Below are 27417 nucleotides of genomic sequence, written 5' to 3' on the forward strand. Positions count from 1 at the left end.
AGGAAATGGCAACCCACTCCAGTGTTCTTGCCTGGAGAATCCCAGGGACAGCGGAGCCTGGTGGGCTTCCGTCTATGGGGTTGCACAGAGTCGGACACGACTGAAGCGATGCAGCAGCAGCAACGCAGCAGCATAGAAACTGAAAAAAGAAATGATAAACTTGAAGGAAGGCCTAGAAACTACCCAAGTTGAAACATCAAGGGAAAAAAAGGAGCACTTAAGAGTTATTGATTAATATATTTGTAATCAGAATCTCAGAAGGCGAAAAGAAAGAGAGAAAAGAGCAGAAAAAAATATTGGGAGAGTTAATGACTAAGTATTTTCCCAAGATAATGAAATAAAGGTATTCCTCACTTTTCAAAAGTTCACTTTGCTGCCACTTCATCTTTAGGAAAAACCTGCTTTAGTACCTGTTTTGCAGGAAGCCATTGTAGAGGCTGAGCTCATCAGGAGCAGCGAGGCTGGAACTGCCAAGCTCCTCCCCCAGGAATACAACTCAGCATCTCAGTGTCAAGGCACCACAGCTTTAAACTGTATCTATAAGCATCTGTGCTTTATCTCCACTTATTTTGTGCATCCGTATGCAAGAAGGGTGCTAAGGTAATCACTTCTTCACACCAATTCAACTTGTGAAATGTTTCATAGGAACATTTCCACTCTGCTTTTGGATGGCATCACCAACTCGATGGACATGAGTTTGAGCAACCTCCGGGAGTTGGTGAAGGACAGGGAAACCTGGCGTGCTGCAGTCCATGGGGTCGCAAAGAGTCGGACACGACTGAGCAGCTGAATTGAACTGAACTACTTTGTGATAGTGGAGGAAATCTGTACATTAAACCTCAGCTTCAAGGTCAGAGAATTCCAAGCTGTATCTAGCTAGCTAGCTATGTCTCCAAAACAGTAAACTTTTCATCAGATTAGGTATGCCAGAAGATAATGGAATAACATTTGAAAGTGATCAGAGCCTAATTTTGTAAAATCTGTAAACCCAGAATTCTCTACCAAGCAAAAAATATTTTCCAGAACTGAATAAGAAATAAAAGTCTTTCCTGACAAACAAAAACTGCAGTGTGTTTTGATCAGACCTGAAAAATAGGAAATGTTATAAGCTGGGCTCAGGAAGAGGAAATACAAATTAATGAATATCCACAGAAATGAATACAATAGAGGTACATATAAGGAATATTTTTCCCAATTTTAATCACTCTAAAAATAACTGACTGCATTAAGCAAAAGTAGTAGTGACATACTGTACAGCTATAGCATACATGAAAGCAAAATCTGTGGCAGCAATGACACATAATATAGGAGGAAGTATATTATTGCAAGCTTCTTACATGGTACAGTAAGTAGCATAATATAATTTGAAGGTAGGTTTTGATTAATTGTAGCTATATATAGAAAACCCTAGGGAAACCACTAATGATTTGTTAAGACATTAACAAATGATAAGGCAATGCTCTAGATATAATCAAATCATGTAAAATGCTCACATATTTCAAAGACAGGAAGAAAGAGATAAAAGAAAGGAACAAAGGAAAAACACATAGAAAACAACTAATAAGATAGTGGACTTTTAAAATACAAGTATATCATTTACATCATGTCTAAATTAGCTAAATTCACCCATTATAGACAGAGCCCGTCAGATTAGATAAAAAGAATTCAGAATCAACTATATGCTGGACTACTGTCCAATTTTGCACAAAAACTGTCATTTCTAGGTAAGATACATGCTAAAGTAACTTGATCCCTGGGTGAGAAAGATACCCTGGAAAAGGAAATGGCAACCCACTCCAGAATTCTTGCCTGGGAAAGTCCAACGGACAGAGGAGCTTGGCGGCTACAGTCCAAGTGGTCACAAAAGTGTGGGACACAACTTAGCAACAAAAGAAGTTCTACCAGGAGTGGGGTTCGAACCCACGCAGACACATGTCCATTGGATCTTAAGTCCAACGCCTTAACCACTCGGCCATCCCGGTAGTGGGCCCTAGTATCTATGTATCCAATATTACAGGCTTATAATTAATTAGACTTGCTAGTCCCTGGAAGACTATGAATAATTTTACACCAGATTAGAGACCAAGCTTAAAAAAGAAAAATCCTTCTAATGTTTCTTGGATAAAAACAATGAAACACAGTAAGCATAGTTAATATCCATCACCATATATGTTATACATTTTTTTCTTGTGATGAAAACTTTAAGGATCTACTCTTTTAAGGACTTCCAAATATTCAATACAATATTGTTATTAATAACTATATACTACCACCGTGTACATTAGATCTCCATAACTTATTTTTTTAATAACTGGAAATGTGTACCTTTTGACTCCTTTCATTCCTTTAATATCTGTAGCTTCCCTGATAGCTCAGTTGGTGAGGAATCTGCCCATAATGTGGGAGACCTGGGTTTGATCCTTGGTTGGGAAGATCCCCTGGAGAAGGGAAAGGCTACCCACTCCAGTATTCTGGTCTGAATAATTTCATAGAATCACAAAGAGTCAGACATGATTGAGCAACTTTCACTATCATCTATTTCCTAACTCTGGGAAACATTTTTATTATACGTTACTTGTATATTTAAACAAACAAATAATGTTTGCTTTATGCCAAAGCAAAATGTTGAGAACATATACTAATCACAAACTTAGGAAAAGACTGTTTTGTAGCAGTGGTAACAAGTAGCCACCAGACCTGAATTTAAACCAATTGATCTATCCATGATAATCGTTTGGTGAACATTTGCACAACCAATCACTGTCAACCCCTGCTTTCTGAAATGAGCCAGCCAGGGATGCACTCACTTCAGTAAACATCCCTTTGAGTGCCAACCAAACAACAAGAGTCTCTCCAGAAGAACCATGCTTCCACAGAATATGTCAACCCACTGACCCTCTGAAAGTCTGCCCTAAGCCCCCTCCCAGAAAATATCAGTCATCAGCTCTTTCAAAGGGATGGTGCCTTACCAGCACTGCTCCCTCCTTAAATGAACATAGGCTTTGGATTTCAAGCAGTGAGTGGTGAAAATGTCCCTTTGCCAAATCTGAAATGCCGAAATTTCATTTTTTGCCTGGACTGTGTTTGCTGGGGGCAGGCGTAGAGGAGAAGGAAGCCAGTGTCACTGCTGAAGAACAAATGAAGTCAACATTTATTCCCAATTTGATGTCTGTGAGGTTATCTCCAATTTGTTAGATGACTGCAACAAAATTATTCAGTGAGTAAGTAACAAAAGGCTTGCAGTGGCCCATATGGGGCCTGAACCCACATCCTTGGTGTTATTACCACCATGTTCTAACCAACTAAGCTGACTAGCCTACTGGCAAAGAAACCTTTTCACACAAAGGTAATACAAAGATTCAGATTGCTGTACCTGCTTAAAACTAAATAATACATCAACAAATTGGACAACAGATAAAACAGATTGTCAAAACATACAGTCTACCAGGACTGATTCATGGTGAAAGAGAAAATCTGAAGAGCCCTATCACTAGGAAAGAGATTGATCAGTAATCAGAAACCTCTCAACTAACAAATGTGTAGGACCAGATGGCTTCACTAGTTAATTCCACCAAACATTCAAAGAAGAATTAAGACCCATCCTTCTCAGACTCATCCAAAAAGTCGGAGAGGAAGAATTCTTCCAAACACATTTTACCAGGCAAGCATTTTCCTGATACCTAACAAAGAAAACGTGTCACCTCACATATTGAGGGATGGGGAATTCAGACAAGAAACAAAAAGCTCTGGGTGATTTGCCTTATCATTTGCATATTAATTTGCATATCCCTCCTATCTATTAGTGCTGGAGCTTTCCAAATTCTCCCCACTTCTCCACAGAAAATCTCTCAGGAGATGGAGACCTGGCTTGGGCTGGCAAAGGGGAGCCAGGTTAGATGGTGCAACGCCCTCACCATCTCCTGTATGACCACCTCAGTTCTACATGTAACCATTTATTGGACAAGATCTGGCAGCTTGTTCTGAAAAAGGAAATTCCCAGGAATTCACATTTAGCACCTCTCCTGCATAAAACCATCCTGTGTCTGCAAACATCCTCACTCCTGACTAAAAGTGCTTTGTTACAAAGAGTTATATAAATTAAGTGATCACTCTCAATGTTTTGTCATTTTTGTTCACTCACAAAGCCGTGTCCGACTCTTTGGGACCCTGTGGACTGTAGCCTGCCAGGCTCCTCTTTCCAGGGAATTCTCCAGACAAGAATACTGGAGTGGGTTACCATTCCCTTCTCTACAACTCAATGTGAATATCATCATTTTAAATGTCAAATGTCAAATAAACATGCCTGTTTATGCTCATCTCCTCCCCTTGCAATTCAGCTTCAGGCTCAAATTCCGTTCAGCTACCGGGCTGGGTGCCTTGCTGCATGTCTGTCTCTGGACTTCAGACCCTGACCTGTCTCTGCTTCTTACTGTTGCTCTCACTGGGCCCTCCTCCCTCAGTCCCCTCCTGCCTAAACTGTCTCTGTCTCTGTCTCTCAGTCTGCCCCTGTTTCTCTGAATATCTTCATTTCTGTCTCTCTCTGTGTCTTAGTCTGGTTCTCTTTCTTTCTCTGCGTCTCTGTCTCTGCCCTTGTCTCTCATTCAGTGTCTTTCTGCTTTCCTCCCCTCTTGCTTGCTCTGTCCTTACTTATCTCCATTGCTCTCTTTCTCTCTCTCATTTTTGGTCTCTGCGTCCCTTTAGTCACATTCTTTCTCTCTCTCTCTGCCCCTATTTCTCTCTCTTCAGACTTTCCCTGTCCTTTGCTATCTTCTCAATCTGGCTCTCTCCCTGAGGCTCTGTTTCTGTCTCTTAGGCTCTTCCTCATTGTCTATATTGCTCTTCTTGTCACTTCATCCTTGTCTTTCTCTGTCGGTCTTTTAGTTTTCCCTCTTTTCCACTCACCAATCTTTTCCCATAATCAAATGTCACTCTTGGGCATTTCCAGCTTCCAACCCTAGGGATTTAGGGTTCTGATCAAGCCTTCCCGCTGAGGACACCTCCAAGCTCTGAGAGATTGGACCCAGTCGCATGGGGGCCCACTTAGCCTGCCTTAGCACTGCCAACAGTACCATGTTCACCGGTTGGCGCAACCCTCACCAGGACTAGGAATTAGCAAGTCAAGTGGCCTGAGTGTCTCTGGGAAGCTGGGAAGCGGAGGGAAAGTGAAGACGAGTAGAGTGTGGGGAGGGATGGGCAGGAGTGTGGAAACAGAGGCATAAAGCCCATTCTGGAGGGGTCACTCCCTGCCCTTCTTGACTCCAAACCCTGAGGAGTTAACACTGTTATCTCTTCTGAGGATCAGTCCTAGCGCAGATCACAGGTGGCTACCCTGTAACATACGCTGCTCTTTAACCACAGCCACTCATGTTGAGGTCTAGCCTCAGTGTCTCCATCATTGTTTAACGTGTGCACCCTGGTCTGACAGTCATGGGTGCTCGATTCCTGTCGAGAGATGAAAGAATGAGGTCTACTCTCCAATCTTCACTTACTCTTGATTTTCCTCCTACTTTGCTGGGTACTTATTTGCAAACTTCTCCATTTATTATTTAATGGCTTTGGCTTTGGTCCTGGGGTACCTCGTTTCCTCAAGTATTCTCAGAGCCTCCCTATCAATGTGCCTGTGGTGCCAGGCCTAGCTCTCAGGTAGGTATTCCAGAATATTGATTACCTCAGTCCTCAGGAAATAAGAGTTCATTCACGCCAAATACTAAGCATTCCTCTTTGTTTCCGCCTAATTCCACGATGGGGGAGAGGAAGAATGCGATTTCTTCTTTCTTTGAATGTTAGCTTGTGGTCGTTTCGGTTCACTGTGCTCCTTTTCTGGGTCCCGGAGAAGCCATATTGATTTCTTTTCATTTAATAGCATAAACACGAGCTACTTTACCCCTGTCTGGCCGGTTAGCTCAGCTGGTTAGAGCGTGGTGCTAATAACGCCAAGGTCGCGGGTTCGATCCCCGTACGGGCCAGGCTTTCGGAGGACTACTGTTTTCTACACTTAGACACAGAAGATGACGCCTCCTCCGTTTTAGGTTCACCGCTATATCCCAATTAATGTCTGCGACAAGAAACTCTCGCTGAGAACTTTAACTGGAACGCGCGCATCTGCAGGACGAAAGGATAGCAGTCAGTGACCCAGCAAGACATAGCGTCGCTTTGGCACATTTTCATCCACAGGGTGACTGATTCCAGCAAAGAAACTGACCTTACTGGATTATTTTCCCACAAAAATAAACTGTGAAACCATCTACACTTTCTACATTTCCACACATGGGTCTTAACTAGATCAGCAAATGATGAAACAAGATTTTTCAAATGCTATGTGAAAAAAACACTATTGATACAAACACAGCAGGAAAGAAGCAGTTTTGTCAGCTGTCTCTTTAGGAGATGGAAAGAGCCATCAATGGCCAAACCCGAAACACTTTGAACCACAAATAATATAGTTTGAGATAAGAATCCAAACTAAGTATAAAATACGTATTCATGAGTCCATACTGTTATAAATCAGTGATTAAATAAGTAAACCGATGAATACAGGAGAAGGGATGTATTTTTCTTACTGATGCGTTCCAACTAAGGTAAGAAACTATTCCCTACCCACCCACCAGGAGATGGAGCTTAACCTCTCCCTTCTGGAATATGGGCCATCCTGCCTGACTAGCTTCTAAATATCCAGGAAGAAGTAGGAAAACATAGGAAGAAACTTCACAAGGGAGAAAAATGGCAAACGCTACCTTAAAAATGATCAAGGTTGGCATCACTAATGGTAAGCTATCCTCCTATCAAGTAACATCTGATAGGAAGTGATGGGACAAGTACTTCATCTCTGTGGTCTCGTCCAGAAACCTGTAGCCCCAGGCTTTCATGTGAAAACTATCAGACAAACCTCCACTGGAAGATAGTCGTAAAAATACCGGATAAAAATAATTCATCCACACCAAGAAACAATCACAGACCAGAGGAGGCTGAATGCAATGTGGGATCCCATGGGTGGTGGTGGGGGTGGGGGTGGGGGGGAAGACATTAGTGTAAAAACAGATGTGACACACACAAATACATGAGTTTAGTTATTATTAAAGTATCGATGTTGGTTTCTTGGCTTTAATAAAGGTACCGTGGTAACCTAAGAAGCTAATTAAAGGAAACTCTGAAATGGGTATAAAGAAACTCTATTGTTTTTGCAACTTTCCTAAATATATTCCACATTAAAAATTTATTTTTCAAAATTCGCACAGGAAACGTGTCTGTTTCCCACCACTTAAATCAGCGTTGAGACAAATGCCTGATGGGCAGTAGGTGCATGACAGGCACTTCTTAAAAGCTGAAGGAATGTGATTGACGTCTTCTTTGGTGAAGGACACGCAGAGGTATTTACATGGTGATCTGTGCAAGATGGTACATGCTGCAGATTATTCTCCCAGAGTCCCATTCCCACACTGAAATGCAAACCAGACCAATGACATTCGTCTTCAGCCTATAAAAGACATCTGACATGGAGCTATATGGTGTATGTTGAACTTGAAGTTTGGTGAGTTTCTCTCCCAAAGTTTCAAATAACACCTGAAAGTGTTTTCTTTCCTAGCTTGGCCCTATAATATTTCCATTTGTGTCATTAAACATCTTAACCACTGCTCTTTGTGACATCTTGCCCATTATAAAGGGCAAGACCATCTTGCCCTGTGTTCCCATTACAAAATCCAAGATTTTCAGACAGAACAATGGCCAGTTCACTGTTCTTCCGTGGGGTCATCACAGAGATCATACTTTCCCCAGGCAATATTACTCACCCCGTCATTTTTGAACTGGGAGATCAAAGGTTACTTTAATGTTGGGTGGGTTTGTTTTCTTGTGGCTTTTTTTGTTCTTATTTGTGTGTGTGCACTCAAGTGCCTTTCATGTGCTTAACAGCAGGTGGTTCCTAACTTAACTTAGTTTTCCCATTAATTCACAGAATACTTGATAAAGTACAATAGGAGAGGTGAATCACATTGGGCAGAAAAATTTAAATCGTATAGCAGTATGTGATTGCAATGAAGGAGTTCTTCAAATCGAAATAAATGGAAAATGTGACCTACCTTTACAGAAGTACTCGAGAAGCTATAGTTGTTGGGAAAAAAAACAAACAAAAAAATCCCCCAAAACCTCCGTTATTGCAAGAGATACTGGCAGTTTCCTGACACTATTCACTAGCATCTGTGGAAGCAATATTGTTTATGCGGCCTAGATATAGAACACTTGTAGCGGTCTTATAGGTTGAGGCTAGAAATAACCTACACTACCTGCCAGCACTCTTCAAAGAATTTGAGTAAACAAAAATAATAAATAGAGGTTTTACATTTTCTCAAACTCACAGGTATAATGACAGATTTGGAACAAAGAATCAATGGAGTCTGACATCAGAGTTTGAGCTCTAAAGCATCATTGCATGCTGCCTCATGCTCAGAGGAGAGGACTGTTCTCTGACTTTTATGCATTAAGTGTCTATTTTAGGGACTCAGACAAGTCAAGAACTTTATGACATTTTTAATGTAAGACATGTCTACCAAAGTTTTAATTGTCTGTATTTCTGTGTCAAACATCATTCCTGCATGTTCACATTTGCTGAATTCTTACCTTCCTTTTCCCTTTTGCATGCCTTTACCGTCCACATTGCTCTAAAATAAATATGAACAGGCACACTCCTCTCTTGCAAGATACTGCTCTTTGACAGTGAGCGTAGCAAAAGATGTGGAAGTCCTTTCAAGCGCTCCATTTCATGTTATGTTTCAAGACTGATAAGCAGCATCATTTTCCTTTTACAGATTCGAAAGGGAGAAGTATTAGTATCTCCCATAGGAAGGTGCAAAAGTCAAACGATTTGGCTATCGATTCCAAGGGTTCAGAAGGTTTTTCTTGTCTTGGCTCAGCATGTAAACTTCTGTGCATATTTCAGACAAGAGAAGGTAAAAGACTTGATAGAAATATTGAGAAACAGGAACTAGTCCTGAGGTTGTGTGTTGCTCTAAAGATCTTGAGAAATGCATTGGTGAGCCAGGAAAGGGAAAACTCCTTCAAATAATATCAGGAACCAACAGTCTACTGTAGCTGGCTCCGTGGCTTAGTTGGTGAAAGCGCCTGTCTAGTAAACAGGAGATCCTGGGTTCAAATCCCAGCGGGGCCTCAGGCAACACTGTTTTAAATAGAGCAAGACGAGTTTAAAAACGGAATTTGTTTACCTCCCATCAAGCCCCGGAGTACTTCGAATGCTCTCCCGATAGCCATAAAAAGGTGGTTCTCAGACATCTTGAGATGAGAATTAGAACTGCCTCTTGGTCTTTCCTTCACCTCTTAGATCAGGTCTCAGAAGTTGCCAGTTTGGTTTTGTGGGATCTCTTCAATTATGTTTGCCTCCTAGAACTTTTACCACAACGGAGACATTCGTTTTCCTTCATGGAATCATTGAATTGTCATGTCCCCTTTCAGAACCACCCCCTCCCCCGCCAACTCCCACCACCCCGATTTCGCACCAACTTGAGTAGTGCCTTACAGTCGCGCTTCTCAGAATTTTATGAGCATATGAATGACCTGGTGTGATCCATTATAATGAGGGTTTTAAATGACTACATCTGCAACAGGGGCGTGAAAGTCAGCATTTCTACAATCTCAGACTCTACACTACTGTGTCATGGACGATACTTCATGAAGCAAGGCTAGAGACTTACTGGTCTAGTTCAATGGGTGTGTTTTCAAGTTCTGCACTTTCATATGTTGCAGCTGTCTTCCTGAAACACTAGTTAACCAAGCATTGTTTTTACTCATTTGTCCTTAGCAAATGAAATGAAATCAAAAGAAAGAAGAGGAAAGATATTCTAACATAAATTACGGTAGTGTAAATCAAGTTGTGTTCTGTTTCCTCTTTTCGATGTGAAATGGACTCGACGATACTGGAAATTTTGGAAGGAGAAGAACTAAGGTTATATCTAAAAGAGGATAAAAATAGTCAATGACAAAATACACAAAATTATATTCTTTTTTTTTTTTTTTTAAGGTGCTGGCAAACTGACTTTTTAAAGAATTCTTTGTTTATGAACTTCAACTGTTTAAAAACTACATTTTGATCTGAAAAGCCTTTGTGCATTCACTAGTCACATAACTCAAAGGGCCCTTTGCAACCAGTTGCTTGCATAATTTTTCAGGACATCTGGTAGGGTCAGGATTGGGTACATTGTGGGGCTACTCCTTACTGGCTTTAAAATACACTTCTAATCAAATTATGGGAAACTAAATCCCACACTTGCTGACTGGGAAATACTGTCTCTCTACTCTGTTTCCTGCAACGTTGTGACCAATCCTAGTTTTAGTTTTGCTGAGAGCAGGAGCTTTCAGCGCTGCTATTTGTGAAAGATGCTGATGCAGAGCTGATGCAGAGAAATCAGGGATTTCTCACTTGGAATTTAATGAAAGAGAACGGTTTCACTGCTGAGCACCTTCCTGGTCCTCGAGGGAAGTGCTGGGAAGAGGGAAAAGACGATGAGGAAGGTCAGGTGAAATGAAGAGCAAAACAAAGGAGAGGGCATCTGTTGAACAGATTCAGATCGCACAAAGCACGGTCGTTCCAGGGCAGTGTGAGTGACCCTGGATAATAAATAAGTTGACTGATGACTCCCACCTCGACTTATTCGGGCGCAAAGTCCAGTCCCATGAATTCCCAAACACTACTCCTCTTGGCACTCCCTTCTGAGAGTCAAGTGGGCACAGGCCATCCCAACCCCGCTCAGCAGTCTCCTCCAGACGAGCTTGGCCCTCTCGGAAGTTCGGTGGTCTTCAGGACTCGGTGCGTTGTGTTCTGGCTCCAACGATGAGGAAGAGAGGTGGAAATCAAAGGCACAGGACAATATCGGGTTGTTGCTCCTAATCAAATGCCCTCGGAACCTGAGGACACCCTGCCTGATGTTTGGGAAGGTGTTTGGACTCTGCTCCCTCCTAGCTCAGGCGGTAAAGAATCTGCCTGCAATGCGAGAGACCCGGCTTTGATCCCTGGGTCGGGAACATCCCCACTCCAGGGGGTTGTTTCCAGATGTCCAGCCTGGAGAAGCCCACGGGCAGAGGAGCCTGGCAGGCTACAATCCATGGGGTGGCAAGAGTCGGACACGACTTAGCGACTAAACCACCCCCACCACTGAGTTAGGTTTGGTTATGAGCCATAGAGTTTCGATAGTATTCTTTTAGCAAAAGTTTTCGAAACGATGGAAAGCAAGGCATCGCGAGTGAAAGCAATCCGCAAGAGAAATATTCAAAATTTCTAGGCTGGGGGCGTGGCGGGGTGGGAAGCGGGGAGCAACCAAGGAACCGAGTATGCAGTTTTATGGGAGTTGTAATGGCTTTCGGGGGCGTGACGTTTCCGTGGTGTAGCGGTTAGCACGTTCGCCTTACACGCGAAAGGTCCCCGGTTCGAAACCGGGCGGAAACAGCCCGAGCCCCCGGCTTTTGCTTCTTTACAGACACGTGCAAAGATTTCCTTCCGAGTTTGCGGCCCTGTCCAAGGTTCCCGATTCTAACGTATCCTCAGAGCACCCGTGCTCTCACCTACGGCCTTTTAAAATACTTACTCCATTTTAACATTTCTTGACGTTCCTCAAACTCCAGCAGCTTTACAATGTGTCAATTATAATGTTCTCTCCTAGTGCAATTTTGAGGAAAAAGGGGTTCAGCTTTTGTGAGGGACGGGGGTAGCTTAGTGCTTACTATGTCCTGGACGCTTAGTGCTCCTTCTGTCCTGTCTAATATATAGTCGCTCATCTCAAATGCATGGAAGCATTTCGCTACATTTCCTTCACCAAGCTTTATTGTTTTCGCTTTCACTGTGGGCCTATGGGCAAAGGATTTGAAATGCAAGCAACTGGCCCGAAGCAACTGAGGTAGGCCTACAGCAGTACAAATGAATCAATGAAAGCATGCAATCAGTCAAACAAGAAGCTAAAACCAACAGACGAAAAAAGGGGAGGTTTCCAGATGTCTTCCATCTCTGGCAATTTTTTTTTTTTCCCCTTACCAGAAATATTTTCAAAAACCTTCGACATAAAATCTGTGTGTGCAGAAGGTGGAAAGGAATGGAGGAGGGGATGGCAGCAATGAATCAGAAGTTTCCTGTCCCCAGAAACTACACGGAGATCTTGTGTCGGGTGGAGACCGTTGCTTAATCTCACTGTCCTTTCCTTTTTCTCCTAATTCCCCGGGTCCGCGTGCGGATCCCCACCAGTACCCTCAGGGAATTATCCCGTAATCCGCCTGGATCCGAATCTCTGCTCAAATGTTTCCACCAGGCGGTCGGCGCCGAGTCGCCCCTTTTCCGGGAGCCCAGGCAGCACGCGGTCATCTGCAGCCGGACCCAATCACCCACCCACCTAGGCTTGCCTGGGCGGACTGGTCACATCCTGCCGCGGGTTGTCCTTCAGTCGCACAGACCTGTCGCTTCCGCGGGTCCAAAAGACAGTTCCATTTAGGCACGGAACAGTCCCGGCTGGGATCGGAATGCAGTTGAGGTGCGTCTGTCTGCGTGTGTGTTTCGAGACGAGGCTGTGGGACAGACATACACGGAACGGGGCCTGGGGGCCCTCGCAGGCAGGGTATCTAGGCCGGCAGCGGCTCTTCTCCGACGGTTCGGGGACTCGGCTTCGAGATCAACAGGCAGCGCGCGACCGGCAGGCGGAGAAGGTCCGCGTCGCCACCGGGAAGCCAGAACTATTCCCGGAGTCAGGACCATGAACAGCGCACTCTGGATTTGCCGGGCTGTGTGACGGATTTCTCAGAAGTGGAAAGGATAGGGGCAAATGTTTTAATGGTATATTGAGCCGGTGGCGAGTGTGTTTTAGGCACAGACTTTTTTTTTTTTTAATTTAAAAAAACACATAAAATACCGCACACGGTATTTCCGTTGTTGCTGCTGTTCAGTCGCTAAGTCGTGTCCCACTCTTTGGGACCCCACGGATTGCAGCACGCCGGGTTTCCCTGTCCTTCACTATCTCCCAGAGTTTGCTCAAATTCATGTCCGCTGTGTCGATGATGCCATCCAACCGTCTCATCTTCTGTCACCCCTTTCTCCTCCTGTCCTCACTCTTTCCCAGCATCAGGGTCTTTTCCAGTGAGTCGGCTCTTCACATCAGGTGGCCAAAACATTCGAGCTTCAGCTTCAGCATCAGTCCTTCCAATGCGTATTCAAGGTTGATTTCCTTTGGGATTGACTGGTTTGATCTCCTTGCAGCCCAAAGGACCCTCAAGAGGCTTCTCCAGTACCACAGTTCCAAAGCATCGACAGTTCGGCGCTCAGCCCTCTTTATGGTCTACCTCTCTCGTCCCTAAAAGACCGCTGGACAAACCATAGCTTTGACCAGAGGGATCTTCCTTGGCAAAACGCTGTCTCTGCCTTTTAATCCGCGGTCTAGGTATCTCATAGCTTTTCTTCCAAGGAGCAAGCATCTTTTAATTTCGTGGCTGCAGTCCGCAAGCCATCTGCAGTGATTTTGGAGACCCCCAAAACAGTGAGAGTGAGCCCCCTCTCACTGTTTCCATTGTTTCCCATCTATTTGCCATGAAGTGATGGGACCAGATGCCATGATCTTAGTTTTTTGAATGTTGAGGTTTAAGCCAACATTTTCACTCTCCTCTTTCACTTTCATCAAGAGGCTCTTTAGTTCTTCTTCGCTTTCTGCCATAAGGGTGGTGTCATCTGTATATCTGAGGTTGTTGATATTTCTCCTGGCAATCTTGATTCCAGCTTGTGCTTCGTCCAGCCCAGCATTTCACATGATGTACTCTGCATCGACCTTAAATAAGCAGGGTGACAATATACAGCCTTGCCGTATTCCTTTCCCAACTCGGAACCACTCTGTTGTTCCACGGCCAGTTCTAACTGTTGCTTCTTGACCTGCATACAGTTTCTCAGGAGGCGGGTCAGGTGGTCTGGTATTCCCAACTCTTGAAGAATTTTCCACAGTCTCTTGTGATCCACACAGTCCAAGGCTTTGGCTTACTTAGTCAATAAAACAGAAATAGATGTTTTTCTTGAATTCTCTTGCTTTTTCGATGATCCAACAGATGTGGACAATTTGATCTCTGGTTCCTCTGCCTTTTCTAAATCCAGCTTGAACATCTGGAAGTTCACGGTTCACGTCCTGTTGAAGCCTGGCTTGGAGAATTCTGAGCATTACGTTGCTAGCGTGTGAGATGAGTGCAATTGTGTGGTAGTTTGAGCATTCTTTGGCATTGCCTTTCTTTGGGACTGGAATGAAAACTGGCCTTTTCCAGTCCTGGGTCCTCTGCTGAGATTTCCACATTTGCTGGCCTATTGGGTGCAGCACTTTCACAGCATCATCTTTTAGGGTTTGAAATAGCTCAAGTGGAATTCCACCTCCTTCACTAGCTTTGTTCATAGTGATGCTTCCTAAGCCCCACTTGACTTCGCATTCCAGGATGTCTGGTTCTAGGTGAGTGATCACACCATCGTGGTTATCTGGCTCATGAAGATCTTTTTTTGTATAGTTCTTCTGTGTATTCTTGCCACCTCTTCTTAATATCTTCTGCTTCTCTTAGGCCCATACCGTTTCTGTCCTTTATTGTGCCCATCTTTGCATGAAATGTTCCCTTGGTATCTCTAATTTTCTTGAAGCGATCTCTAGACTTTCCCGTTCTGTTGTTTTCCTCTATTTCTTTGCATTGATCACTGGGGAAGGCGTTCTTACCTCTCCTTGCTATTCTTTGGAGCTCTGCATTCAAATGGGTATATCTTTCCTTTTCTCCTTTGCCTTTCACTTCTCTTCTTTTCTCAGCTATTTGTAAGGCCTCCTCAGACAACCATTCTGCCTTTTTGCATTTCTTTTTCTTGGGGATGGTCTCAATCACTGCCTCCTGTCCAATGTCACAAACCTCCGTCCATAGTTCTTCAGGCACTCTGTCTATCAGATTCGAATCCCTTGAATCTATTTGTCACTTCCATTGTATAATCGTAAGGGATTCGATTTAGGTCATACCTGAATGGCCTAGTGATTTTCCCTACTTTCTTCAATTTAAGTCTGAATTTGGCAATAAGGAGTTCATGATCTGAGCCACAGTCAACTCCTGATCTTGTTTTTGCTGACTGTGTAGAGCTTCTCCTTCTTTGCCTGCAAAGACTATAATCAACCTATATAAATACATATAACCCATCTATATAAATAGACAAGGTATAAAACTGCCGAAAACCATGTTTCTCCGGAGTCGCTCTTCAGAATTAGTGAGAGACACTCGCAGGGGCCTATCATCCTTAGTTTGGCTTGATTCACACTTTCTCTTCTGTTCCGGGTATGGGCTGCTTGTTGATTATTTCCCTTGACACCTGAGTACAGACCGCAAAACGGGGGCTCCCGCGTTCAGGGAAGTGATACCTCTATGTCTGAACTCCCATTGCCTCTGCGCTGGTGGAGCTCAGCACTCGGGGGTGGCAGAGCCCTGAAATTCCAATTGAGGGTGTCGGGCGGGTTGGCCGGGCTGTCTATGGGGACCACCGCTGTAATCCGCTGCGGTCTAAAGGGGGCTGCGTGGTTTGAATGCCTGGGAGTTTTCTCCAATCTTTGGGGGAGTCTTAGCTGACTTTTACTCAGATTAGATCAGACTAGATCTCAGATTCTGTGAACTTTGAGAGGACAAATGGATGAAAGGCAGAAAGCGGTGCTTCTGAAAGGGTCACCTACCACCTGAACATCTGAGACCTATTTTATGACATGACCCTTAAGCTTATGGCCTGAAATCCTCCCCATGGCCTCGTCTGTGTCTTCAGCTTCATTTCACACTTCACTGCTCCCTCTCTCCCCACCACCCTGTCCTCTTATTTCCCAGAGATTTGTGAATATATTATTTGTTCCACCTCTGTTCCTAGTTACTATCTCCTCAACCTCGAAACTTGCCCTCCATCATCACTCCTTCAGATAAAACTTCCCCAAAGCTTTCTGCATAAATCTTCACATTTCTGTTAGCTTCTGTACACCTGTCTTTTATTGCAAAGGCCAGTCAGGCAAAAGATGGCAATGCTGGGGTGAGAAAGCGTTGCATTCTGGATTCCAAGTTTGTGCCATCAAGAACATTACTATGCCCTGTCTCCCTCAACATCCAAAACCCTTTCCTCAAGGCAGTTGTATATTTTGAGGTGTTCCTTGTGCCCGACTTGAAAACGAAAAGAAACATATAACCACAGGGTCTAAAGAGAGCATGTCTGTCTGTTTAAATTTTATGTGGTATTAAATCATTTCTTGAATTCCAGCAGTCTCTGCCTGATGTGATTTCTGCACCTTTGAGCATACCGTTCCTGCATTCTTGCCTCTTTTTGCCTTTACCATTGACTTCTGTATGCTTTTATCCGATGCATGATTTATCATAGAATTTGGCCATGATTCTCCCTCTTAGGGAGTATTAATTTCTCTTTTAACAGTAAGAGGAGAAGAATGTGATTCTTATGGCCAAATGCACTTCCAAACCAAATAAATGTACTTTATTTTATAGCACTTAGTTAGAGAGAATACAGGGCAGTCAGTAACCATCCGCAGACACATCATCAGGGCCCAAAAGAAGTATAGAATAGATGAGGGAGGTGGAAGCCCGGCAGATTAACAGATAGCAGAAATTAACCAAGAGCACTCACAGCAGAAAACTTGCTTTCAAGGAGTGACTTCTTTCTACCATGTATGGAATATCCTAAGGGTTAGATTTGCTTGTAATCCAAAACGTAGAAATGGAAAACAACGTTGTAGTACATACACTAACCCTAAATGAAGTGAGTCGGTGGGAGTCATCAGTTTCGGGGTTATTTCTATCTTCATAGCAGACCAACGACTTCCGAGGCCTCATTGAAATAGACATGCTTAAGCCCTCCCGTCGCAGGGGGCCAGTGGCGCAATGGATAACGCGTCTGACTACGGATCAGAAGATTCTAGGTTCGACTCCTGGCTGGCTCGAAACTCTTTTGACAACTGACCTTCCTGCACTTGAACCACACCCAAACTCTTCAAGCTTTGGCGGCTCACAAGCGCTAGGAAAAGCTCCCTCAACCTTGCTTCTTGCTACCCCGTGGGGCCATCCTACCTCTTGTGGGAGTCCGAAGGACCCTTCAAAGGCGATCACTGGAACATCCACAATCAAGCATTTTCTGGTTTCGATCTCCCACAGCAAATATGGAGAAAGGACCACATAGGGACACCTGGACTGAGTTTCACATCAAAGAGGCTTTAAGAAAAAAGAAGAGGAGGACGAGGAACAAGAAAGAGAAAGAAAGTAGGAAGGAAAAAAGCTAGGCAAGTGTCTTCCCACCGTATTCCCACTGGGTTACCCTTCACCACCTCCCTCCCCGCTTCCTAATAGAAGGAAGAGTAGCTTTGACCGAGGAAGTGTTAAACCCAGAAAGTCCAGGGTGGTGCGCACCGGATATCGGGGCTGGCCCTGCGCCCCGAAGAGCGCTGTTCCAAAACGGAGGAGTAACACGCTGGTTTTTTCTTTTGTTTTTGAAGAAACCCAAGTTACATACAAGACTAGCGTTCAAACGAGTAACACCTTGAGTGGTAAGGAGCAAAAAAGCCCCCTTGGCCCGTACGGGGATCGAACCCGCGACCTTGGCGTTATTAGCACCACGCTCTAACCAACTGAGCTAACCGGCCACGACAAATCCTGACCTTCAACTTAAGACCTCCACTTTCCGCGGTTACACTTCTTTTTCGTGGTCCTCAGAGAGCTGTTCCACGCGTAACCCAACAAACACCTGCTGTGACCTCTGCACACAAAGCCAAACTCGGACAGCAGCCCTTTGGACCAAAGGGCGCCAAGCGAGGGAGCGGGAGACGAGCCTCACGTCCACTCCCTTTTGGTTTTTCAGTTAGCGGTGTTTCTGTTGTTGTTGTTGTTGTCTGTCTGTCTGTCTGTCTGTTTTAAGCGGAAGACCAAAGAATCTGGGATTGATCACCGACTCTTGACATTTCAGGATTCAGGATGTTTCCGGTTTACCATTCTCTGCCCTGGTAGTCAGTCCATGGCTCGGAGGTTCGTTAGCTCAGCTTGCCCCGGAGAAACAAACTGACTTTGGAGGTTACTGATGATATCTACAACAGCAGTGTTAGTGCCTTGAGGATGTTACCGACCACAGCAGTTCTAGTCTGACTCTGGTTGACTTGTGCTCAACTGGCACAGAATTGAGGTCAGAGGGGACAAGTAAGGACTGCCTGGCAGACCAGTGGGCATTTGCCCCTCTCCGCCCCTCGGTTTCTATCAGCCAAACACTGCCCGTCACAGAATGGGCAACTGCTAGAGTTCAAGGGCACCGAATCTCGCTTACTTTTCAACCAAGATCATTGAATCATCTTCAATCATTGCAGTCCTTTTCTGGCACTCAAGAGATGGTGATCGCAGAACTTCCAAAGGTCACACAAACCCACATAAGACAAAATCGAGCAGTTTTCCGACATCTACTGTACCCGGACGCTGCCGGCAACGTCTGCTCTGCCCTTTGGCAAGGAATTCTTCGCTTAGAGGTAGTATTTGCTTCGTGTGACTCATTGACTGTAGCATTGTTGGTCGTGATAGGAGGGCGCACTAACGTCGACCATTTCCTGAAAGAGAAAACCGATTCGGTGTGGCCAGCTTGGGCTAGCCGAAAACGAGAAGGCGCGGAGGAAGCAGGTTTCCGTAGTGTAGTGGTTATCACGTTCGCCTCACACGCGAAAGGTCCCCGGTTCGAAACCGGGCGGAAACAGCGTCTCTCTTCGGAGTTTGCATTTTGAACCGTTCTCCGGAACCTTCCGAGAAACTCGGTAGATGAGGAAGCTTCCGAACTCCCACCGAGTCTCACCGGTAAACCTGGGGGGTGGGGGGGGAACTACCGACGATCCAACCCGTCGGAATATTCTTCAGGCACCGTATTCCATCTCGTACGGCAGAGCCTGCACTCAGCCCAGCTTAAGGCGTTTTCGGCGAGCCTTTTACACAAACAGCAAATTCTTCCATGGATTCCCCGGGCCGTAGGCCGCAGCTTCCTCCGAAAAACTTCGGTTTCCTCCTTCCCGTCAAGGAATACGACCGAAAACCAATTGTGCCTTCTTTTCCTTTGGTTTTCTTCTCCGAGAAAGCGTCTCAGCGTCTCATTCTTTTGACTAAGGATGGAAGGCAACGACAATGACGAAACTCTTCTTAAGAGAAGCAACAGGAAGAGTCAGTTGGAACTTGACATTTTGGAGGGGGAGGCGGGGGCCGTAAGAGGAAAGGAAGCTGAGATGGAGCTTTGCAGAGGTGAGGGCCGGTTAGCTCAGTTGGTTAGAGCGTGGTGCTAATAACGCCAAGGTCGCGGGTTCGATCCCCGTACGGGCCACATGTCGTCTTTGGTCTCCCCTTCCGGGAGGCCGTCAACTTGTTTTCCCAGGAAACTTGCATCTTAACCCACACAGTCCCGAGAATAGAGCGTAGAGTCCCCTTGCAGTTGTGGCTGTTCCGTCGGGACGCCAGGCTCATCAGCCCTCCGCTGTCTCCTGGAGGATGCTGTCTAACCACGTCGTCCTCTGCCGACGCCTTCTCCTTTTGCCTTCAGTCTTTCCCAGGATCAGGAGTTGGCTCTTCGCATCGGGTGGCCGAAGTGTTGGAGCTCCAGCTTCAGCGACAGTCCTTCCAATGAATACTCCGGGTGGGTTTCCTTTAGGATTGACTGCTTTGATCTCCTTGCAGTCCAAGGGACCCTCAAGAGTCTTCTCCAGCACCACACTTCGAAAGCATGAATTCTTTCGCGCTCAGCCTTCTTTATGGTCCAGCTCTCACATCCGTACAGGACTACTGGAAAAACCATAGCTTTGAATGCACGGACCTTTGTCGGCAAAGTTACGTCTCCGCTTTTTAATACGCCGTCTAGGTTGGTCATAGCTTTTCTTCCGAGGAGCAAGCGTCTTTTAATCTCGTGGCTGCGGTCACCGTCCGCATTGATTTTGGAGTTTTCCCCTTCTGCTTGCCATGAAGTGATGGGACCGGATGCCATGATCTTAGTTTTCTGAATGTTGAGGTTTAAGCCAGCTTTTTCACTCTCCTCTTTCACCCTCACCAAGAGGCTCTTCAGTTCCTCTTCGCCTTCTGCCATCAGAGTGGCATCATCTGCGTATCTGAGGTTGTTGATAGTTCTCCTGGCAACCTTGATTCCAGCTTGTGATTCATCCAGCCCGGCATTTCACATGATGTACCCTGCTTAGAAGTTTAATAAGCAGGGTGCCAATACACATACAGCTTTGTCCTATGCCTTTCCCAATTTTGAACCAGTCCGTTGTTCCACGTCCAGCTCTAACTGTTGCTTCTTGACCCACATACGGGTTTCCCAGGAGACAGGTAAGGAGACAGTTAAGAGTCCTCTAACGTGTTCCAAATCCACCGCCGTCACATACGTTTTATCCACTCGTTACCCAGTTTAGCTCTCCACTTACTACCACAAGCCCAGCATTTTTCCAGGCAGGCAGGGTTCTCTTTCCTCCAGGACCAATGGATGAGGACAGAGAGTCGGGCAGGGTCACAGGGTGGCCTAACACGAAAAATTTGATGGGAGGTGAGGGTGGGGGCAGTGGAAAAGATTCCTGGCAACCTTTTGTCAAAAGCGCATTGAATTTTAAATTGTCTTTCCAAAGTAGTTGCTCAATCAACGCCCTTTCTCAGATCCTCAAGAGATACAAAGTGAGGAGGCATTCTTAAAAGGTTGTTCTTTCCATGTCTCTGAGGACCCTTTAAGATGAACTGACAGCCAAGATTGCCTTGTGAAGAGAGACCGTGCAAGATGGTGGACTGATTCGGGATATTTCCTCTCCCTACACGCCTGCAGCACTTTCACCACTTTGAACAAGAAACACAAGACCACAGGACTGACTTTTTTTTTTTTTTTTTTTTTTTGAGGCCAGGAATCAAATCTGGACTCTTGTCATCAGTTGACAGCCATGCATCTCCCATGATTGCTTCTGACTTCAAAGGAGAATTCAGTATCATGGTCACTTCTCTGACCACTGTGGGGATTCTTTCCCCAGCCTTGTATAGTTTCCCTACCTGTGTGCACTGACCAACGTTAAGGTCCATGTGGAGAGCTTCCTGGAGTTTCCTCTTCTCCCGGCTCTCTCCTTTCCGGTGCTCTGTCCTGCCGTCTCCAGCTGTCTTGGTCTCCTGGACTTTATCCGCCCCGACACTTCAACTCAGAGAGTTCACCAGCCTCTGCCTGCACTGGGGCCTGGAAACTCTCTCAAGGCAGTATCCTAGATCTCACGTCAGTTCCCAGCAAAATCGCTCATTCGTTTCTTTTCTGTCAGGGATTACCATCCTTCTTTGCCTGATGTTTGGTGTCTGGAAAAGTGTTTCTGATCTGTTTTGCCAGGTTTTGGTTCTTTCAGGCAGGAGGGTGCGTCTGATCCTTGTGATTTTGTCTTGGCTGGAAACAGGCCTTTCCACTCTTTGGAGGAGGAAGAGGGGGAAGCTGAGGCCTCTTCGGCTTGTGGGTTTCTGCTCTGGGGTTGCAGGCTGCGGGGGAGCAGAGAGGGGCAGGTTGGTGAGTGCAGCGGCCTGTCCTAGGGGCAGTTGGCATCGCCTTTCCGGGAAACATGGGGCCTCCTGCTGCTTGTGGCAAGCAGTGTGTGCAGAGATGGGGCCCGGGCTCCAGGTTCCAGCTGAGTCAACCTGTCTGGAGGGTCCAGGCTACAGGCCTCAGCGCCGGTCACATGGTCTTCTCCGGTGTACCAGTGTGAGTGTGTCAGTGTGTGTGTGTGCCAGGGCTGGTTGTGGGAGAGGAGGGCTCTGGTGGGCGAGCAGGGCCTGAGTCCAGGAGTGCCGAGGGGCTGACGTCACCAAAACGGGCATTTGGATCTCTGGAGGGCCGGCAGGCTGAAGGTGGGCGCTTTCTGATGAGGAGGCGGGAGCCTTGGAAGATGGGCGATCTGTACACTCTTTCCTCATCGCCGCCTGGTTGTCACCCGCGCGGCATCGAAACACCTACCTGCTGCACCAGTGCCTCCCCCCCGGGTCAATTCCGGTCGTCCTCCTTGGTGGCCGGGTGATGATTGCCACTTGGCAGAGCCTCAGGTGAACCAGTGGGACCCGCCCAGCACCTGAGTCCACCGGAGCCACCCCTCTCAGTCCCGTGATGCCTCTAGTCCCCTTCCTCTCTCTCTCTCTCCCCCTCGTTCTCCTTTCCCTTAGGTTATTACATCCCCATGGGACCCTTTCCCCAACAGTTTATTAAAGGATATTTTAAAATGTAAAGAGCTTACGTGTAAATCGAGCTGGATGAACTTAACCGAGGTATACTACTCCCACGTGACCACCGCCCAGCTCGAGGTTCAGGACATGTCAGTTAGTCCAGAAAATCGCCATATGCCCCCTCGCCAGTCAGTATTGCCTCCTGCAAGCTCATCGCTGTCTGATTTCTAGCGCCAGGTAATGCGCCTGCTCTTGAATTTCGTAGAAGTGGAGTCATATAGCATATCCTATGGTAAGACTTTTTTTTTTCTTTTCTTTTCTTTTTTTTTCTTGTGTAGGACAATGGTTCTGAAAGTGCTATGAGTCTTTACACGTACAATAAGTCGTACAAGTTTGATCTTCTTATTGCTGGGAGGTTTGTTCTTCCGATTTTATAAACAAACCAAAATTCATCTGTACAAGGAAATGGGACGTTGCTCATGATACTCATAGTAGGGAAAAAGCAGCCTGGATAGGCCATCTGTCAGCAGAGTGGCGCAGCGGGAGCGTGCTGGGCCCATAACCCAGAGGTCGATGGATCGAAACCATCCTCTGCTAGGCTTTCTTTTCGTGACACCCATCCAGTTCCTTTCTCGAGCATCACAGGCACCACACAGTTCATCAGCTTACAGATGCACCTTCTCCTTTCACCACTTCTGGAACCGTTGCCACCGCCTACCTAATCATTATAAACCAGCAAGCGTTTTCCTTTCCCGTCCTTTTTCTTTTCTTTCTTTTCTTTTTTTCTTTTGTCCTGGGCGGGGGCCCTGGGGCCAGGGTGGGGGGAGGGGGTGAGGGTGTAATAGCAAAATCGGCCCTCCTTGCTCATTTCCAAAGAGAGGCAAACCTCTGGCCCTTCTTACTTCGGAACAGTTGACAAATTTACCGTCCATTTCCAACGGATCAGCACTACTTCTTCCAGGGAATAAAATACCCACTTGATTCCAGTTAGGGTTTTATCTCTTCTTTACACTCAAAACAAAAAACTTTTCTTGTTTTGCTTTGTTTTCTTGATTTCTGCCTGAGGACTGGTCCGCGAGTCTCCTACTGTCTGTCCCTTGTCTTTTGACGACTATACACGTGTTGTGCGACGAGGTGGCCGAGTGGTTAAGGCGATGGACTGCTAATCCATTGTGCTCTGCACGCGTGGGTTCGAATCCCATCCTCGTCGTCCGGTTGAGTTTATGGTCTTCTGTTGTGGCTCACCTGGTGAAGAAACCACCACCCGCAAAGCGGGGGACTTGGATTCGATCCCTGTGTTGGGAAGATATCCACTCCGGATGTCTCTATTTTCACTTCTGTGTTTTGTCCTGGAGAATTCCATGGACTACAGTCCACCGGGTCACAAAGAGTGGGACCCGACTGAGCGACTTTCACTTCTGCTTGAGTTACTAAATCTAGGTCAAGTTATCTTGACTGTTTTGTAAATCCATCTTGAAAGCAATGCACGTTGCTATTACTTATGAAGACTCCAATCGCATGCACTTTGTGGGAAAAACAGAAGCAAAGGAGTTAAGTTCGAAAACTCAGGAAAATCAGATTACAGAAAATAGAGAAAACTTCACCGTGACTGTGTGGCAATGTGAGTACTGAAGAAGAATGAGAATTAAAGCTGGAGACACAGCAGTTTAAAAGACTATCAAAGTGTGAAAAGTTCCCCAAGGAAGGAGGAAAGAACCAGTTCTTTGTGTGAATTCTGTGAAAAAGACTGCAGTTTGAAGAATGGTACTGGGCACAAACATGGAGCTATAAGGCTTTCCAGACAGTAATATTTTAAAAAAAGTTTTCAGAAGTTATAGCTTCCTATGAGACGAGGTGGCCGAGTGGTTAAGGCGATGGACTGCTAATCCATTGTGCTCTGCACGCGTGGGTTCGAATCCCATCCTCGTCGGACCTTCTGGTGGAAGGGAAATGCAAGTTGTGCTCCTTATCTTGGCAAAAGAACTGTATACAACTTTTCTGCTTCACCGCATTCTACCTCTCAGTTTCTTTGTTATTGCAGTTTCATTTCCATCCCGAATACTCCGGTATTCACATTGTGACGATGTTCTCTATTTTCTATAATCTCATTCCTCACTGGTGACACTCTAGTTCTCAACCTCTGCCCTCGTTTCACATCTTTTCATTCGCCACTCATTCTAGATCTAGTTTAGTGCTCTTCCATGCCTGACTGAGTGCTATTGCTCTCTAGTGTTAGGGCATGATATATGGCTTATATCTATCATGTTGTGGCACAAATTGCAGAGTCAAGGGATCCAAAGTTTTGGTCAGAACCCAGCTATTCCCTCCTCTGAACAATTTAGAGGGTCAGTTCAGTACACTTCAGTCGCTCAGTCGTGTCTGACTCTTTGCGACCCCGTGGACTGCAGCACGCCAGTTCTCCCTGTCCATCACCAACTCCCAGAGTCAGTGATGTCCATTGAGTCAGAGATGCCATCTAACCATCTCATCCTCTGTCGTCGCCTTCTCCTCCTGCCTTCAATCTTTCCCAGCATCAGGGTCTTTTCAAATGAGTCAGTTATTCACATCAAGTGGCCAAAGTATTGGAGTTTCAGCTTCAGCATCAGTCCTTCCAATGAACAACCAGGACTGATCTCCTTTAGTATGAACTGGTTGGACCTCCTTGCAGTCCAAGGGACTCTCAAGAGTCTTCTCTAACACCACAGTTCAAATGCATCAATTCTTCGGCACTCAGCTTTCTTTATAGTCCAACTCTCACATCCGTACGTGACTACTGGAAAAACTATAGCTTTGACTAGACGGACCTTTGTTAGCAAAGTAATGTCTCTGCTTTTTAATATGCTGTCTAGGATGGTCATAACTTTTCTTCCAAGGAGTAAGCGTCTTTTCATTTCATGGCTGCAGTCACCAAACCATCTGCAGTGATTTTGGGGCCCCAAAAAATAGTCTGTCACTGTTTCCATTGTTTCCCCATCTATCTGCCATGAAATGATGGGACCAGATGCCATGATTTAGTTTTCTGCATGTTGACTTTTAAGCCAACTTTTTCACTCTCTTCTTTCACTTACATCAAGAGACTCTAGTTCTTCTTCGATTTCTGCCATAAGGGAGGTGTCATCTGCATATCTGAGGTTATTGATATTTCTGTCAGCAATCTTGATTCCAGCTTGTGCTTCATCCAGCTGGGGATTTCTCATGATGTACTCTGCATATAAGTTAAATAAGCAGGGTGACAATATACGGCCTTGCCTACTCCTTTTCCTATCTGGAAGCAGTCTGTTGTTCCGTGTCCAGTTCTAACTGTTGCTTCTTGACCTGCATACAGATTTCTCAGGAGGCAGCTCAGGTGGTCTGGTAGTCCCATCTCTTGAAGAATTTTCCACAGTTTGTTGTCATCTCACACGCTAGTAAAGTAATGCTCAAAATTCTCCAAGCCAGGCTTCAGCAATACATGAACCGTGAACTTCCAGATGTTCAAGCTGGTTTTAGAAAAGGTAGAGGAACCAAAGATAAAATTGCCAACATCTGCTGGATCATTGAAAAAGCAAGAGAGTTCCAGAAAAACATTTATTTCTGCTTTATTGACTATGCCAAAGCCTTTGACTGTGTGGATCACAATAAACTGTGGAAAATTCTTCAAGAGATGGGACTACCAGACCACCTGAGCTGCCTCCTGAGAAATCTGTATGCAGGTCAAGAAGCAACAGTTAGAACTGGACACGGAACAACAGACTGCTTCCAGATAGGAAAAGGAGTAGGCAAGGCCGTATATTGTCACCCTGCTTATTTAACTTATATGCAGAGTACATCATGAGAAATCCCCAGCTGGATGAAGCACAAGCTGGAATCAAGATTGCTGACAGAAATATCAATAACCTCAGATATGCAGATGACACCTCCCTTATGGCAGAAATCGAAGAAGAACTAGAGTCTCTTGATGTAAGTGAAAGAAGAGAGTGAAAAAGTTGGCTTAAAAGTCAACATGCAGAAAACTAAATCATGGCATCTGGTCCCATCATTTCATGGCAGATAGATGGGGAAACAATGGAAACAGTGACAGACTATTTTTTGGGGCCCCAAAATCACTGCAGATGGTTTGGTGACTGCAGCCATGAAATGAAAAGACGCTTACTCCTTGGAAGAAAAGTTATGACCATCCTAGACAGCATATTAAAAAGCAGAGACATTACTTTGCTAACAAAGGTCCGTCTAGTCAAAGCTATAGTTTTTCCAGTAGTCACGTACGGATGTGAGAGTTGGACTATAAAGAAAGCTGAGTGCCGAAGAATTGATGCATTTGAACTGTGGTGTTAGAGAAGACTCTTGAGAGTCCCTTGGACTGCAAGGAGGTCCAACCAGTTCATACTAAAGGAGATCAGTCCTGGTTGTTCATTGGAAGGACTGATGCTGAAGCTGAAACTCCAATACTTTGGCCACTTGATGTGAATAACTGACTCATTTGAAAAGACCCTGATGCTGGGAAAGATTGAAGGCAGGAGGAGAAGGCGACGACAGAGGATGAGATGGTTAGATGGCATCTCTGACTCAATGGACATCACTGACTCTGGGAGTTGGTGATGGACAGGGAGAACTGGCGTGCTGCAGTCCACGGGGTCGCAAAGAGTCAGACACGACTGAGCGACTGAAGTGTACTGAACTGACCCTCTAAATTGTTCAGAGGAGGGAATAGCTGGGTTCTGACCAAAACTTTGGATCCCTTGACTCTGCAATTTGTGCCACAACATGATAGATATAAGCCATATATCATGCCCTAACACTAGAGAGCAATAGCACTCAGTCAGGCATGGAAGAGCACTAAACTAGATCTAGAATGAGTGGCGAATGAAAAGATGTGAAACGAGGGCAGAGGTTGAGAACTAGAGTGTCACCAGTGAGGAATGAGATTATAGAAAATAGAGAACATCGTCACAATGTGAATACCGGAGTATTCGGGATGGAAATGAAACTGCAATAACAAAGAAACTGAGAGGTAGAATGCGGTGAAGCAGAAAAGTTGTATACAGTTCTTTTGCCAAGATAAGGAGCACAACTTGCATTTCCCTTCCACCAGAAGGTCCGACGAGGATGGGATTCGAACCCACGCGTGCAGAGCACAATGGATTAGCAGTCCATCGCCTTAACCACTCGGCCACCTCGTCTCATAGGAAGCTATAACTTCTGAAAACTTTTTTTAAAATATTACTGTCTGGAAAGCCTTATAGC

General features: G+C 45.4%; 12 non-coding genes across 12 annotated transcripts; 9 read left to right on the top strand and 3 right to left on the bottom strand.

Moving 5' to 3' along the window:
* Nucleotides 1–1899: 1899 nt before the first annotated feature.
* Nucleotides 1900–1982, bottom strand: TRNAL-UAA (transfer RNA leucine (anticodon UAA)). The gene has a single exon. It is a non-coding gene; the product is annotated as a tRNA-Leu (tRNA).
* A 3910-nt stretch (nucleotides 1983–5892) lies between these two features.
* TRNAI-AAU (transfer RNA isoleucine (anticodon AAU)) lies at nucleotides 5893–5966 on the top strand. Its single transcript has one exon. It is a non-coding gene; the product is annotated as a tRNA-Ile (tRNA).
* Nucleotides 5967–9086: 3120 nt separating this feature from the next.
* TRNAT-AGU (transfer RNA threonine (anticodon AGU)) lies at nucleotides 9087–9160 on the top strand. Its single transcript has one exon. It is a non-coding gene; the product is annotated as a tRNA-Thr (tRNA).
* Nucleotides 9161–11376: 2216 nt separating this feature from the next.
* On the top strand, nucleotides 11377–11449 carry TRNAV-UAC (transfer RNA valine (anticodon UAC)). The gene has a single exon. It is a non-coding gene; the product is annotated as a tRNA-Val (tRNA).
* A 5439-nt stretch (nucleotides 11450–16888) lies between these two features.
* On the top strand, nucleotides 16889–16961 carry TRNAR-ACG (transfer RNA arginine (anticodon ACG)). Its single transcript has one exon. It is a non-coding gene; the product is annotated as a tRNA-Arg (tRNA).
* Nucleotides 16962–17583: 622 nt separating this feature from the next.
* Nucleotides 17584–17657, bottom strand: TRNAI-AAU (transfer RNA isoleucine (anticodon AAU)). The gene has a single exon. It is a non-coding gene; the product is annotated as a tRNA-Ile (tRNA).
* Nucleotides 17658–18672: 1015 nt separating this feature from the next.
* On the top strand, nucleotides 18673–18745 carry TRNAV-CAC (transfer RNA valine (anticodon CAC)). The gene has a single exon. It is a non-coding gene; the product is annotated as a tRNA-Val (tRNA).
* Nucleotides 18746–19283: 538 nt separating this feature from the next.
* Nucleotides 19284–19357, top strand: TRNAI-AAU (transfer RNA isoleucine (anticodon AAU)). Its single transcript has one exon. It is a non-coding gene; the product is annotated as a tRNA-Ile (tRNA).
* Nucleotides 19358–22719: 3362 nt separating this feature from the next.
* Nucleotides 22720–22791, top strand: TRNAM-CAU (transfer RNA methionine (anticodon CAU)). The gene has a single exon. It is a non-coding gene; the product is annotated as a tRNA-Met (tRNA).
* Nucleotides 22792–23322: 531 nt separating this feature from the next.
* On the top strand, nucleotides 23323–23404 carry TRNAS-GCU (transfer RNA serine (anticodon GCU)). The gene has a single exon. It is a non-coding gene; the product is annotated as a tRNA-Ser (tRNA).
* Nucleotides 23405–24042: 638 nt separating this feature from the next.
* On the top strand, nucleotides 24043–24124 carry TRNAS-GCU (transfer RNA serine (anticodon GCU)). The gene has a single exon. It is a non-coding gene; the product is annotated as a tRNA-Ser (tRNA).
* Nucleotides 24125–27271: 3147 nt separating this feature from the next.
* TRNAS-GCU (transfer RNA serine (anticodon GCU)) lies at nucleotides 27272–27353 on the bottom strand. The gene has a single exon. It is a non-coding gene; the product is annotated as a tRNA-Ser (tRNA).
* Nucleotides 27354–27417: the final 64 nt, after the last annotated feature.

This window comes from Giraffa tippelskirchi, chromosome 8 (assembly GCF_054371585.1).
Source record: "Giraffa tippelskirchi isolate mGirTip1 chromosome 8, T2T-mGirTip1v1.2.pri, whole genome shotgun sequence".
Lineage (NCBI taxonomy): Eukaryota > Metazoa > Chordata > Mammalia > Artiodactyla > Giraffidae > Giraffa > Giraffa tippelskirchi.